Here is a 13802-nt window from a genome sequence, read left to right on the forward strand (position 1 = left end):
GGCAGCCAAGAGTCTCCAAAACAAAACAGAATTGACAGATAGGAGAAAATTCCCACTCGTCCTGAAGTTCCCAAAATTCAGCACTGAGCGTAAACAAAGTGTCTAAGTAGCGTGGGAATGCTAACCCTAACCCTAGCTGGAGTTTGAGCAATCCAGCGCTGAGCGTAAAAAGATGAGTCAAAGTAACGTCTAATTGGATTAGTTTCCTTAGAGCTGGTTCAGAGTTTGCTCAAGAGTTTACCCAGTGGGCATTGATTCGTCGAATACAGTATATTCACGGCGAAAATACGGCTATACGGGAATATACGTCGCCTCGACGTATAATCAACGTCGAATTGCAACCGTAAAATCGACGACATTAATAAACGCATATATAACGTTGAAAACACATCTAACACAGTGCCTGAGGCTTTTTACTGTATGTATCGTGTGTACGTATAGCCATATTTTCGCTGTGAATATACGTATATTCGACTAATCAATGCCCACAGCTTGGCATACAAGGGTTTTGCGGAGGGGGTCTTGCCACCTGCCTGAAAAAAAACAGTAAAATGTTTGAGGGCCTATAGAGTTTCTATTTTTATTTTCTTGAGAAAAGTTGATACCATTTCCTGGACACCCCGTCTCCCATCAGTGCGCGGTGCCCGGGGAAAAATCTGTAGGGGTGCTTCTGAAATTCTGAGGGGGGGTGATATTTCAGTTGAAACGGAGCTGTATGGTGCAGCTACCCAGATGAAATCTCGCAGCTATGCCATTGATTAGTGCTTCATGATAGAAAATAACGACTAGCAATCTGGTATTTGCGATGAAGTTCAGTTTCACATTTTTCGTCACTCTCACGGTTTGTATTGCCTGGAGCGAAAAGTACCATAAGCGTTCATTCTTGCAGCTACATGGACGTTCTGAATCGTTAAGAAAAAAATGTTGTAAAACCAACAGAAAGCACAGACTGCTATAACTAGTCCTAGTTATACAATGATTTTAAGTATAATGATAAACTACTGCAAGGAATCGGTCCACCTGAGCAAACAGGATCGTAATGTTGACACTCAATAACGACACTGATATGTGCAGTTCCTGGACGGATAGCCCTCCTGCCCATCAAACAGACTGAGTGACTGTTCGTGTCATTTAGTGTTGTCTGACCATTGACAAAGTACAACTATTTTTTTAGGGCGCAAATTAAGTTAGGTAAATCTTTTTGCCCAAAACTGAAGGGGCGACATTCCTCCCTCCCCCCGTGATGCCAGGCCTGTCCCCATCCTATTCCATAATGTCATTATACTGTATATAATACCATACAACAGTGACCGATCCTTACTAACTGCATGTGTTAAAATTGCACATCAGCTCATAGCAGGGGGCACATAGCCGCGATGTATTATCAATGTTAAATTTCAACCATTATATCGACAACATTAATAAACGCATACATTGAGAAAATATCGAACCCAGCATTTTTTCCGGTTATATACCACAATGCATTGCTAGTATTCGTTGGTCACCATTTTGTACACGTTTTTCAAACGTAGAAGTATATCCGCAAATATCTCAGCAATCCTCTTTTGACGAGCAAGTATGAACAATAATAATACTATCTGAATACATACAGATCTTTCTTAATATTATTTTGATTAAAATAGTACGTGAATAAGCAAAAAATGGCACATAAAATAGTGTGAATGGGGAAGATGACACAAAATCGTTTTGCCGTTTCTCTATTCTTATTCTATGTTGTACTTTCAAACTTTGGGTACTCTTTAATTAGGACAGACTTTATTGCTCAACTGCTATGATGCAAGCCAAATTTGATACATTTATTTCAGTTTTGAGCTTAGTAAACCGTTCATTTTTTAGATTATACTAAAGAAGATATTAATCATCATTTATTTGGGAAGTAATATTATATAATTTTCTATACTATTTGCAATAGTATAAATGTGTTATACACTATCAGGGGCTGCTTTTTTGTGCACCTCATCTACAACAAGGGTTTTTTTCATTTATGTTTGTGGACCTTCACCATTTGAGGAAGTGAGTTAGATAAGAAAGTTACAGGTATGGTGAGCAATGACTGACAAAGGCACGTACTGCGTATTCCTTACAGAAGAGTAAGCAATTTGTTCTAAAAAACACCGGCTAAAGTCAAACATCGTTAGCAATCTTATTACTTAAATAGAATTAACATCAATAAACTGTAAGGTGCTGGTACATGCGAGTAGATTTGATCTTCTATTAAACAAAAATGCAATTACAGCTCTAAAAAGGTCAACCTACACTTCTGTAACAGATCTGTTCAGGTCATCGCTGTTCCTCTGACCTTGTGAGTCTTTGGAATTTTAAAAGTGTATTTTGCTTGCCTTTCATGTGGTCTGTGTACAAGTCACTGTGGCGTATGCGGTCCTACACAGCCTTGCTATAGACGTGACGAGCCTCCGCTATGTTGCAATGGAGAACAGGTTCAGTATGGAGCTGCCGAGAAAATTCAGCTGGAAAGCTCGTTGCAGAAAAGCATCGTTATCTGCGTCCAGCTGCAAAGCGTCACTCGTGGGTGCTGAAGAATCGATTTCCAAGGCAGTGGGTCTAGGCGATTTAGAGTGTTAAAGGTCCCAGCGAAAACAAAACAGCGCTGGTCCTTTTTCATGCACGCACGAGAGCAAATGCAAAGGACACCGTAGTCGGCAGGATTTGAACCTGCGCAGAAAGACCCAAACAGATTTCAAGTTTGTTGCCTTAACCACTCGGCCACGATTACAGTAAATACACCAGCTGTTGGCTTCTTGCTACAATCGAACAGGGAGTGCGAGGCGGCGGCAACTTTTTTCAAGTTCGCTCTCCGTTTAAGAAACCTTTTACGCCATACGTGTAAGCAGACACACACCTCAGAGTACTTAAGGGTGGCTTCAAGTTGGAATGATAAAGTCTCCCAGTTCGGACATGAAAATAGAACTTTCTTAGACAGAAAGAAATCAACAACGGAGACATGTGGACGACGATTTCAGTCACTGCACTTTGAATAGCATTTTTACTCGAGTTACAGGAGATGCACGAATGGCCCTTGACCTACGCTCTTACGAATGCCTTGGAACATTCAAAGAGAACAGCCCTCAAGTCCTGCGGTTTATTATAATGCTGTTGCGTGTCGAGGCAGTATTTGACTCCGTCCTACCGTTGAGACACGGGGCGTACTGTAAATGAACTGCACCTGACAGCTTTAGAAAAACACCTGGGCTCAGTACGGTGCTGAGAGCTCAGCGTTGCTGTTGTTCTAATTAGCACGCACTGCATCGGCTATGACCCGAACTTTTCAATTATTCCGATCAGTAAGTCAACACGTAGTCCACATGAAAGGTAGAATATTCTCTTGTCTGTCTCTTGTTTTTATAGAACTGAATGTCCCTGACAATGTACTGTTAGTTTTAATTGAAGAACGGCATCTGTGTTCAAATATACCAGACAAGTTTACGTAACTGCTCATGCAACACAGTTGTAATTAGTCAAGAAATAAAGTCGAACAACAGCTGCGAGTTTGATTCTGAACGTATGAGATTGCAGCGCCTTTTACTTCCATTGACAAATGATAGATATTCGAAGAGAGATCCTTCAGACCAGCAAGCAAACCCACGGCTATTTCGGTTTTCTATCTAGGCAACGTTGGTGTCTGCAATAGCATACATGAAAGCGTGATGCCATTTCTGTGGCTACATTTGTTGCACGTCATGCACAGTAAGAGTGTTTCTAACACCAAATACAAAGTCAACAATTAGCGATCACGCCTTCTCCTCAGTTAACCCACTGAAACCTTGCTGTTAACAGTTCTTTACTGCGTGCTTTACGAGCACCTACATATCGTGTCGGTTCTTTCAGCTTTATTCATTAGGTTTTCAAAGGCATAAGTAGAGCACCAGAGGTGCGAACGCAAAGTGTGTGGTTACCTGAAGAATTGATTTCCATGGCAGCGGGGACAAGCGATTTAGCGTTTTTATAGCACGAGGAAAGGAGAAGCGGCACTACGCCTTTTCAGCGCAGGCACAAAGCGACGTGCGGCAGACGCCGTAGTCGGCAGTATTCGAACCTGCGCGGGGAGTCCCCAATGGATTTCGAGTCCATCGCCTTAACCACTCGGCCACGACTACAGCGAGCTCGCCGCTGCCGCATTCCTCCTATAATCTAACACGGAGTGCGAGGTGGCTGCGGAAACTTTTTCAAAGTCGCTCTCCGTTAAAAAAAAAAATACCTTTCACAAAATACGTGCCGGCAGACAGACACGCCTCAGAGGGTTTAAGGTTGGCTTCACGTTCAAATGATAAAGTCTCCCCGTCCAGATGTCAAAATGCAACTTATGGCAGACAGAAAAAACATCAACAAACCACAAATGTGGACAAGGATTTTACAAGCAGCACCACACTGCACTTTCAAAAGCATTTACATTCCTGTTAGACGCAGGAATTGCCTTTGATTTGCGCGCTTACGAACGCCATGGAAAACGAAACAAAACTAAAGCCCTCAGCTCCTGCACTTGATTATAATGCCGTTACGTGTCGAAGCAGTAATTTACGTCATCCCACCACTGCAACACGGGGAATAGAGGGAAATGAGCACAAGGTGAGATATTTTTAATCTGTAAGGCTTCTGTAGTTTCTTTTTGAAATCATTGTTACAACATATTATGTAAAAGCATGTTGAAAAGAATCTACCTGCATTCCAGCAGCCCTGAGCAAGAGGCCGCTGTCCAGGAGGAAGAGATGCCAGAGGCTGCTCTAGAAACTGAAACAGAAGCGGATAAGGAAGGGGAAGATGTGAGCTCTGAAGAACTCTATCAGCAGTAAGACTTTTTATTTTTCAGATGTATCTATTTTTTACTAAAATTCTAATTTGTCTTATAGGTATAAAATGTTTAAACCGGTGTTTTATATCCTTACAGGCCCTGAGTAGTTAAAAAGTATCAGCAGGCCGGAAGAGAGTGGCCCAAGCTGGACTCTATAGAAAGCACTCCCTGGATGCTCCTCTCCTGATTGGATTCAAACAGTACCTTACCAAGGATCTGGGAGTGGCAAATTATTCTCAGGAGGTATTTATTTTTTAAAGGCATTAAAAATTAAGCAATGGTATCTTCATTGTAAATGTTTTTGTTTCTTAGCTTAAAATTCACCCATGTGAAATGATGTCAGCCATAAACGTCATGACTCTATATTTCCTACCTGAATCTATTCTACTTAAATTATTACATTATACACAATTTGAGTTCATTTTAAAAAGTAAAAGGTAATGAAAGGAATGCATTTTCATAAGAAAGATAAAACCGATATGCATGTGATAATCTTCCTTATATCATGTAGTGCGTCATTTGGACATTTTGTGGGCTTGAAATACAAAGAAAATCATGTTCTATGGTACAAGATAAATACCAAACTTAAGCTTTTATTTTAATTAGATTTGTTTATAAAGCATAAGCAATCATTTATTACATCGCTTCTTGAATTAAATCTTTTGACAAGAGGTAAGACTTCTATTTTACATTTAAACCCATGTTTAGCTGTGTTTTTTAGATTTAACTGAACCAATTTCTGTGTGTGATAATGTCCTTGAATTCTGACAACATCACACTAAATTACATGATATAAAACAGCTAATGTTTCTAGAGATAAAGTTTCTGGGATGCTTCTAATTACTTTTTATTACCAGGGACAGTTTAATTCACCTTGTACAGTACTGAAAGACCAAGATGCTTTTTTTAAAAGTTATTTAACATTTTATAGAACTTTGTCTACTATGGCAACATGATGAGCTTGGTGAAACTTGGAAAAATACTGCTTGGCCACTTATCTTAATATAAAGATAGGATAAAGGTTTATCTTTTGCACCTACCTGACCCCCAGGGAAGGCCAATGCTTTCTAAGTTGATGGTTCCCTACAGTAGACTGTACCTTATCTTCAAAGATAATGTATATTGACCCAAATCAGTTTTGGAATCCAATCTACTGACAAGATGGAGCACATCCTTTTTTCAGGATTTTAGCATCATACGTTTGGTATATTTAGTCCCTAATGCTGAAAGAAATGATCATAGAACATGACATCTAACCTTACCTGTGGCGTCTTTAATCCCTATTGCTCAATGCACGGTGAAAGCATTGCATACATGTGTCTGACAATGAGGAATGGGCCCCTGAGACAGTCATTTGCATGTTTCACAAACGATCGTATATTACTAGAGATTCTGTTTGGGATTCAGATGTGCATTCGGACAGCAATCCCTTTCAAGAAATGATATGTTCTGGATGAGGTCAAAGGTGATGGAACACTGTATTTAGGATGTGCTTGCAGTGATTGTGTGTCTCCTGCTTCAACGCAGTGATATATAGATGTGCTCCTGTAATTTATTGGTACATGCCCAGGGCAGTAAGCAGTCTGAGGATTTATTTCCAGACGGCATAGAGCAGTGAAGCAGTGAAGTAGTGCAACACACTGGATCATTATATTATTAGAATCTATTCTACTTAAATTATTACATTATACACAATTTGAGTTCATTTTAAAAAGTAAAAGGTAATGAAAGGAATGCATTTTCATAAGAAAGATAATACCGATATGCATGTGATAATCTTCCTTATATCATGTAGTGCGTCATTTGGACACTTTGTTGGCTTGAAATACAAAGAAAATCATGTTCTATGGTACAAGATAAATACAAAACTTAAGCTTTTATTTTAATTAGGTTTGTTTATAAAGCATAAGCAATCATTTATTACATTAATATATGTGAAAATAACATTTTAGCATCATATTATTACATACAGGTCTCTAGCTTCAACACAGTGAGATATATATATGCTCAGTAATTTATTGGTACATGCCCAGGGCAATAATCAGAATGAGGATTTATTTTCAGACGGGCTACAGGTAGTGTTGTGAAATACTTCAACACACTGGATCGCAGATTTAGACCCCCTTCACTCTTACTCCTTAAAAACCAAAGAAATGAAGATATGTAGCAATCACATTGTAACAGGGGTGACAGTGACTTAATGCTTATACTAGTGGACTTCTGGTACCTTTAGGGTACGGTGTTCCCTGAAGGGCTCTCAAACCCCGCATTTCAGATGCCTAGCTGTATCGCTGATGTGTTGCACCTCAGAATCACTTTTAAACCTTACCTCTGCTATCTTTAATCCCTATTGCTCAACGCATGGTGAAAGTATTGCATAAATGTGTCTGAAAATGAGCAATGGGCACCTGAGAGTCATTTTCCTGTTCCACATGCAATTTCAACATTTTCCTTGGGAGACATCAAGCCAGCAAGCCACTGCTGTGGTTCAGTGGCCAGTATGGAGTTCAGTGGCCCTGTTGTACACAGAAAGCACATTGAGTTCCTTGGACATGAAAAGTTCCAGATAAAAGCCATTTCTCATCCTTTCTCTTGTTGTCGATGTTGCTATTGTATGTAAAGGTGGCAACTTGCTCAGCGAGCAGGCGGAGCACACACCGAATGCAGATGTGTCTGAGTGGTGTGTCCAAGTGGCTGCAAAAGGACAGCGCTCCCGGGGCGCCGTGGCTTAGTTGGTTAAAGCGCCTGTCTAGTAAACAGGAGATCCTGGGTCCGAATACCAGCGGTGCCTTTTTTTGTTCTGTCTTCTTATTATTCCGATCAGTAAGTCAACACGTAGTCCACATGAAAGGTAGAAATATTCTCTTGTCTGTCTCTTGTTTGTATAGAACTGAATGTCCCTGACAATGTACTGTTAGTTTTAATTGAAGAACGGCATTTGTGTTCAAATATACCAGACAAGTTTATGTAACTGCTCATGTGACACTCAGTTGTAATTAGTCAAGAAATAAAGTCGAACAACAGCTGCGGTTTTGATTCTGAACGTATGAGATTGCAGCGCCTTTTACTTCCATTGACAAATGATAGAGATTCGAAGAGAGATCCTTCAGACCAGCAAGCAAACCCACGGCTATTTCGGTTTTCTATCTAGGCAACGTTGGTGTCTGCAATAGCATACATGAAAGCGTGATGCAATTTCTGTGGCTACATTTGTTGCACGTCATGCACAGTAAGAGTGTTTCTAACACCAAATAAAAAGTAAACAATTAGCGATCATGCCTTCTCCTCAGTTAACCCACTGAAACCCTTGCTGTTAACAGTTCTTTACTGCGTGCTTTATGAGCACCTACATATTGTGTCGGTTCTTTCAGCTTTATTCATTAGGTTTTCAAAGGCATAAGTAGAGCACCAGAGGTGCGAACGCAAAGTGTGTGGTTATCTGAAGAACTGATTTCCATGGCAGCGGGGCCAAGCGATTTAGCGTTTTTATAGTACTAGGAGAGGAGAAGCGGCACTTCACCTTTACCGCGCAGGCACAAGGCAACGTGCGGCAGATGCCGGAGTCGGCAGGTTTCGAACCTGCGCGGGGAGTCCCCAACGGATTTCAACGCAGTGCGAGGTGGCTGCGGAAACTTTTTCAAAGTCGCTCTCCGTTAAAAAAAAATACCTTTCACAAGATACGTGCCGGCAGACAAACACGCCTCAGAGGGTTTAAGGCTGGCTTCACGTTCAAATGATAAAGTCTCCCCGTCCGGATGTCAAAATGCAACTTTGGCAGACAGAACAAACATCAACAAACCACAAATGTGGACAAGGATTTTACAAGCTGCACCACACTGCACTTTCAAAAGCATTTACGTTCGTGTTAGACGCAGGACTTGCCTTTGATTTGCGCGCTTACGAACGCCATGGAAAACGAAACAAAACTAAAGCCCTCAGCTCCTGCACGTGATTATAATGCCGTTACGTGTCGAAGCAGTAATTTACGTCATCCTACCACTGCAACACGGGGAATGGAGAGAAATGAGCACACGCTACGAATCGTCTCAATCACTCCCTAGAGTCGGAAGGCGCATTGAAGGGTGCACCCCCATCATTAATCGTTGCGCCTCTGTGAAAGGAAAGCTCTTGGGCAGTCTTTGAAACAGCTCGGATGAAACACTTGATTGCTTCCATGTGCATCTGGAGCCCACTTCTTATTTTCACTTCACGCCGCCCAAAGCATTTCTAAAACAGGAGATTCGCGTTTGGGAATGATATAATATAATATAATATACGTCTATTAAACGCATACCTTATACGTCTAAATGTGGTCTACAATTAGTCTAGAATGAAATTCTAATATACGTCTAAAGTTATACGTCAATTATACGTCTATGTTTAGACATTCATTATACATAAATGGTTGGAGTTCTATTATACAGATAAATTTAGAGGACTATTATACATATATGGTTGGAGTTCCGGATAACTTTAGAGGTCTATTATACGGATAACTTTAGAGGACTATTATACGTATATGGTTAGAGGTCTATTATACGTATAACTTTAGAGGTCTATTATACGTATAACTTTAGAGGTCTATTATATGTATATGGTTAGAGGTCTGTTATACGTATATGGTTAGAGGTCTATTATACATCAAAGATAGATTTTATAGGTGTAGAAACAAGTAAACCAAGCCAATGATTAGATTTAGAAATGTATTCTGAAAATACACATTCACACCTGAAACATATGTATTTCAAATTATACATTGTATACAATCAATCAACAATCAACATATGGGCAATAATCATAAAAAACACAACTAGTCTTAAACTTCAGTTACAAATTCTGGTAACATGGCAATATACAGTATAGTAATGACAAACACAAAACTAATTACATTAACACACTAACTCAAAACCACATTTTGATTCAAATATACACTTTAAAATGTACAACTTCTATATTTCCAAGAAAAAAAAATATTACAATGGAAGCTAAGATGATTTTTTTCCACTATTTGCAAACCCTGTCTAATTGTCCTAACAGTTAGAACCAAAAACCTATTATTTTCAGTGTCCAGATCTCCTGGCCCCCTGCCTTGCATATGCATTCTTCAAGTAACACATTGCATGCTCCTTTATTTCTTTTTCTGTTGATGTAGGGTGGGACTTCAGCACCGCAGCTAGGAGAAAATTATATAATATTACTTCCCAAATAAATGATGATTAATATCTTCTTTAGTATAATCTAAAAAATGAACGGTTTACTAAGCTCAAAACTGAAATAAATGTATAAAATTTGGCTTGCATCATAGCAGTTGAGCAATAAAGTCTGTCCTAATTAAAGAGTACCCAAAGTTTGAAAGTACAACATAGAATAAGAATAGAGAAACGGCAAAACGATTTTGTGTCATCTTCCCCATTCACACTATTTTATGTGCCATTTTTTGCTTATTCACGTACTATTTTAATCAAAATAATATTAAGAAAGATCTGTATGTATTCAGATAGTATTATTATTGTTCATACTTACTCGTCAAAAGAGGATTGCTGAGATATTTGCGGATATACTTCTACGTTTGAAAAACGTGTCCAAAATGGTGACCAACGAATACTAGCAATGCATTGTGGTATATAACCGGAAAATATGCTGGGTTCGATATTTTCTCAACGTATGCGTTTATTAATGTTGTCGATATTATGGTTGAAATATAACATTGATAATACATCGCGGCTATGTGCCCCCTGCTATGAGCTGATGTGCAATTTTAACACATGTAGTTAGTAAGGATCGGTCACTGTTGTATGGTATTATATATAATGACATTATGGAATAGGCTGGGGACAGGCCTGGCATCACGGGGGGAGGGGGGAATGTTGCCCCTTCAGTTTTGGGCAAAAAGATTTACCTAACTTAATTTGCGCCCTAAAAAAATAGTTGTACTTTGTCAATGGTCAGACAACACTAAATGACACGAACAGTCACTCAGTCTGTTTGATGGGCAGGAGGGCTATCCGTCCAGGAACTGCACATATCAGTGTCGTTATTGAGTGTCAACATTACGATCCTGTTTGCTCAGGTGGGCCGATTCCTTGCAGTAGTTTATCATTATACTTAAAATCGTTATATAACTAGGACTAGTTATAGCACTCTGTGCTTTCTGTTGGTTTTACAACATTTTTTCTTAACGATTCAGAACGTCCATGTAGCTGCAAAAATGAACGCTTATGGTACTTTTCGCTCCAGGCAATACTCTCCAGTGAGAGTGACGAAAAATGTGAAACTGAACTTCATCGCAAATACCAGATTGCTAGTCGATATCTTCTATCATGAAGCACTAATCAATGGCATAGCTGCGAGATTTCATTTGGGTAGCTGCACCGTACAGCTCCGTTTCAACCGAAATATCACCCCCGCTCAGAATTTCAGACGCCCCCCTACAGATTTTTCCCCGGGCACCGCGCACTGATGGGGGACGGGGTTTCCAGGAAATGGTATCAACTTTTCTCAAGAAAATAAAAATAGAAACTCTATAGGCACTCAAACATTTTACTGTTTTTTTTTCAGGCAGGTGGCAAGACCCCTCCGCAAAACCCTTGTATGCCAAGCTGTGGGCATTGATTCGTCGAATATACGTATATTCACGGCGAAAATACGGCTATACGTATATATACGTCGCCTCGACGTATAATCAACGTCGAATTGCAACCGTAAAATCGACGACATTAATAAATGCATATATAACGTCGAAAACACATCTAACACTAGGAGTATACGGCACTCTGCACAGTGTACGAAGTAAATTATTTTCGCAGTAATTAATTTACACGTGTATAATAAATATAGTAAATATAATTAATTACTGCGAAAATAATTTACTTCGTACACTGTGCAGAGTGCCGTATACTCCTAGTGTTAGATGTGTTTTCGACGTTATATATGCGTTTATTAATGTTTATTTCACAGCGTCGTGCACCTTTTCATTGCTCTCGCTTTCAGAGCCTCCGCACGGCACACGACTCGACATCAGGAAGCACATTGAAGTGAAAGCAGGGAGCGCTGCGACATGCACTGTGCAGATCCCGCCACACTAAGAGGTATATAAGCGTCAAAGGCAAGTCATTCCGAGTTGGTCGTTTGTGTTTTCCGTTCAGACGCGAAATGCTGAAATGATCTCTCGGCTCCTCGGTTGTCATTTCTGCTCTGTAAAGGAATCACAGCACGCGTCGCCTTCCAGCACGCTGGGTCGGGACACGATGCCGGGGGTCGGAGCGTGCGATGTCTTCCTCGTTAGTATAGTGGCAAGTATCCCCGCCTGTCACGTGGGAGACCAGGGTTCGATTCCCTGACGGGGAGTAGCTTTTCTTTTACCTCCTTAGAGAAAGGACTGCCTTTCACTTCTCTGTTTTCTAACACAACGTCGTGCACCTTTTCATTGCTCTCGCTTTCAGAGCCTCCGCACGGCACACGACTCGACATCAGGAAGCACATTGAAGTGAAAGCAGGGAGCGCTGCGACATGCACTGTGCAGATCCCGCCACACTAAGAGGTGAGTGGGTCTGTTCGATGCACAAAAAACGCTTTGATAAGCGTCAAAGGCAAATCATTCTGAGTTGGTCGTTTGTGTTTTCCGTTCAGACGCGAAATGCTGAAATGATCTCTCGGCTCCTCGGTTGTCATTTCTGCTCCGTAAAGGAATCACAGCACGAGTCGGCTTCCAGCACGGTGGGTCGGGACACGATGCCGGGGGTCGGAGAGAGAGATGTCTTCCTCGTTAGTATAGGACCTGTCACGTGGACCTGTCACCTGTCCCCACCTGTCACGCGGGAGACCGGGGTACATCAGGACGCGCATTGAAGTGAAAGCAGGATGCGCTGCGACATGCACTGTGCAGATCCCGCCACACTAAGAGGTGAGTGGGTCTGTTCGATCACAGCGCTAGGCGAATCCCCAATCCCCTTTTGTGCGTGGCGACAGAAGAAGTCTGGTCTGTTTCCGCCCGGTTTCGATCCGGGGACCTTTCGCGTGTGAGGCGAACGTGATAAACACTACACTACGGAAACTGTGGTCAGATGTGCCCAGCGGCCCAGCGCTGAGCTTCGCCAATGCGATTCAGCTGCTTCCAGTGCCTTTATTGGGGTGCGCTGATGGACCGTGCTCTCTCTCCAGAGACCAGCACGCCTGTCATGGACGGAGCAGGAAAGACGGCGCCACATTCTACAGCCCTCTCCACGCAATCGACGAAATCGGGCTACTGAAGTGGAGAAAATCGCCTCTCCAGAAAGTGCAAATATCATCTTGGAGAGTATAAATCCTATTGCCGAAGGTCAGCCCTGTCTACCAGAGTGACCCTCCCACCTCCTGCAGCGATGGTCAGCTCGTCTCACACGCGAGAAGTTTCGGCTGGAAACAAGCGCCCCCTCTTCTCGCACGATTTGCACGTTGAGTAGTTTTAATGCGGCTCCTTCGTACACAGTGCTGATCTTTTGGAAAGCAGGAGGCAAAATTGACACGTTCCCATACCGGGAGTCGAACACGGGCCGTCTGGGTGAAAACCAGGAATCCTAACCGCTAGACCATATGGGAGTGCGCAACCCTGCTGTTCCGGGCATCATGCAAGCAAACTACATAAATATGAGAAAACACGCAAGAGAGTTGTCACTCAGAGTGTCGAAGGGTCGATGTATACTGGGGCTCAGTTGAAATGCAACGTCAGGACTTTCCCGAATTATGTCACACGAAGAGAGCACAGCCTTTTCCGCCCTGCCCCGTGTGTATCGGTAACTCGCCGTGATCCTATAGTGGTCAGTACTTTGCGTTGTGGCCGCAACAACCCCGGTTCGAATCCGGGTCACAGCAGAATAGGGGCGTCTGCTTTTACTACTTGCACGAGTGAAAGCAAAAAAAAGCCAATTGATGTGAACGAACGGCGCTTTACAGAGGAGTACTGCCTGACTGGATCGTTGATGAACGACAGGGACCA

General features: G+C 41.7%; 4 non-coding genes across 4 annotated transcripts; 2 read left to right on the top strand and 2 right to left on the bottom strand.

The window, feature by feature from the left end:
• Positions 1-4054: 4054 nt before the first annotated feature.
• On the bottom strand, positions 4055-4136 carry trnas-cga (transfer RNA serine (anticodon CGA)). Its single transcript has one exon. It is a non-coding gene; the product is annotated as a tRNA-Ser (tRNA).
• A 3409-nt stretch (positions 4137-7545) lies between these two features.
• On the top strand, positions 7546-7619 carry trnat-agu (transfer RNA threonine (anticodon AGU)). Its single transcript has one exon. It is a non-coding gene; the product is annotated as a tRNA-Thr (tRNA).
• Positions 7620-12103: 4484 nt separating this feature from the next.
• Positions 12104-12175, top strand: trnad-guc (transfer RNA aspartic acid (anticodon GUC)). The gene has a single exon. It is a non-coding gene; the product is annotated as a tRNA-Asp (tRNA).
• Positions 12176-13333: 1158 nt separating this feature from the next.
• Positions 13334-13405, bottom strand: trnae-uuc (transfer RNA glutamic acid (anticodon UUC)). Its single transcript has one exon. It is a non-coding gene; the product is annotated as a tRNA-Glu (tRNA).
• Between the last annotated feature and the right edge of the window lie 397 nt (positions 13406-13802).

This window comes from Lepisosteus oculatus, unplaced genomic scaffold (assembly GCF_040954835.1).
Source record: "Lepisosteus oculatus isolate fLepOcu1 unplaced genomic scaffold, fLepOcu1.hap2 HAP2_SCAFFOLD_82, whole genome shotgun sequence".
Lineage (NCBI taxonomy): Eukaryota > Metazoa > Chordata > Actinopteri > Semionotiformes > Lepisosteidae > Lepisosteus > Lepisosteus oculatus.